Below are 2,306 nucleotides of genomic sequence, written 5' to 3'. Positions count from 1 at the left end.
CGATCTCATATCTCAGATTAGCAAATTTCATTTCAAACCTAAATCCAAACCCTAGCCCGCAGTTGTTGCACTTCGCGAAAACCTAGCAATACTTTCTTCTCCTCAATTCCTCATCTTTACCATAAAAAGCTGTGTTTCTCAAATATTTCGACTCCTCTGATCGGTTTCTTCGAGGGCTCTTTAATTCCTCAAAAAAAAAAAATGGTCCACTCATCTACCTTTAGTTGGTTTCTATATGGAAATTTTGTACATCATTGTGATTTTGATTTTATTTTGGTGTATGTAGATTGTTTTCTACAATTTTACTCTTCTTTGGATTCTACGATTTTTCCAAATCTACTCTTCTATTGGCCTTGTTTGGTGGAACTTTTTTTACGTTAAAAGTTGATAATCAGAAAGCAGAAGCTAAAAGCACCTCAATTTTCAAATAATTAGCTTTTTTTCAACTTAGGCCTCGTTTGGGAACAGGCTAATTTAGTAACTTTTTGGCTATTTGGCTAAAAAGGTCGATAAAAAAAACTTATATGTTTGGAATGACTTTTTGGCTAATTACGAAAAGATGTGCAAAAAGTAGAGAGAAAAGAGAATCTTTGACTTTTTGGTATGAGTTGTTGGCTTTTTGGTTAAAATGGTAACTTTTTAGCTTTTTGACTAAAAAGGTAAGTCCCCAAACGGGGCCTTATTTAAGCTATTTTTGCTTAGCTGCACTATTTGATAAGTTATAAACACCCCTCAAAAGCTGTAAGAAACAGTCCCATTATGTTGTTATGTTGAATGTAATTTTGCCTGTGATGCAATGTGTACTAGAGAGGTATACCATATAGATCTAGTTCGATACTACCTTAGATTTGCCCTCATTTGCCTCATCTCATCTCTCCGGCGACAAGATCTCTCCGAAATCTGTTAAATTAGCTTCTTCTTCTTGTTGTTGTTGATGATAAAATAGATAATTTTTTATTTTGTTTTTGTGTTGAAAAGATAAGAAGAAGAAGAGAGAGAGAGAGAGAGAGAGAGAGAGAGAGAGAGAGAGAGAGAAATGGGGAAAAAAAAAGATTTGATCAGATAGTTTTTTTTTTTTGGATTAAAATAGATAGGTGTTGGTGTATGTATATCTGTGAGTCTATATATGTCTATATGTGAGGGTGTGTATGTATGAGACAAATCTGCAAAAAAAACAATGATGTTGATGATAATAATTGCAACAGATATACAAAAAAGTTAACACAGATTTTCAAGACACATAAAATTTAAGGAGGGGAAATTGAACAAATAATAGAACTTAGGGGGCAAAATTGACCTGATATTCAAAAATTTTGAATAGATAGATATAAAATTGAACAGATAAATAGAATTTTAAAAAAATTGAATAGATAGATATAAAACTGAACAGATAAAATTGAAAAAACTTGAACAGATAAAAAAAATTGAATAGATAGGAAATTTTTTTAAATAGATAGGAAAAAAATTTGAGCAGATAGTCAATGAAAGTCAACAAATAAAAAAAAAAAGTCAATGGGTAAAATTAGAAGCAAAATGTCTTTCAAAATCAACAAAAGAACTTCTTACCAAACAATTTCATAAAATGTGGACATCTCACTAATAAAACAAATCTATTGGACCTAAAACAAATGTCTTTACTACTTATTTATATTTATTTTTAAAGTTATACACTGTTATGAAATTTCTTCTAAAATTAGGCCTTATTTGTCAACTATATATTTTAGTTAAAAACTCAAAAAATTAGGCCTCGTTTGGCAAGTGTCCCTTTTAGCCAAAAAGTCAAAAAATTATTAAAAAAATTAAAAAGCCAACAATCCATACCAAAAAGTCAAAGATTATATTTTTTCTCTATTTTTTGCACATCTTTTCGTAAAAAGTCAAAAAGTCATCCCAAACATACTAGCTTTTTTTACATTACATTTTAGCCAAAAAATCAAAAAGTTACTAAAAAAGTATGTTCCAAACGAGACGTTAGTATAAATTATCACATCACTCTCTTTATTTTTATATAAATTTTTATAAAAAATTAAAAAATTATTAAAATAACATGTTCTCAAACAAGATCTTAATACCCCCATAAACACCAAGCAGACTAGCTCTCTATATTTTTTTTTTCCCTATGGATGGTCTACCGTTTAGAATAATCTCGTATCCAAATGCACTTAAATAAGTGTTTTGATGACTAGTGGATTTTAGTCAAAAGAACATAATTAAAACAATCCAGTTTTATTTTTTTATTGCTTGAGGGAGTAGGAGACATGGAAAGTATATAATGTTAATGGATTTTGCTAATAAGTCCCCTTAGA

Source organism: Camellia sinensis, chromosome 3 (assembly GCF_055761805.1).
Source record: "Camellia sinensis isolate YWXY chromosome 3, ASM5576180v1, whole genome shotgun sequence".
NCBI lineage: Eukaryota > Viridiplantae > Streptophyta > Magnoliopsida > Ericales > Theaceae > Camellia > Camellia sinensis.
Note: the sequence above shows the minus strand (reverse complement) of the source record.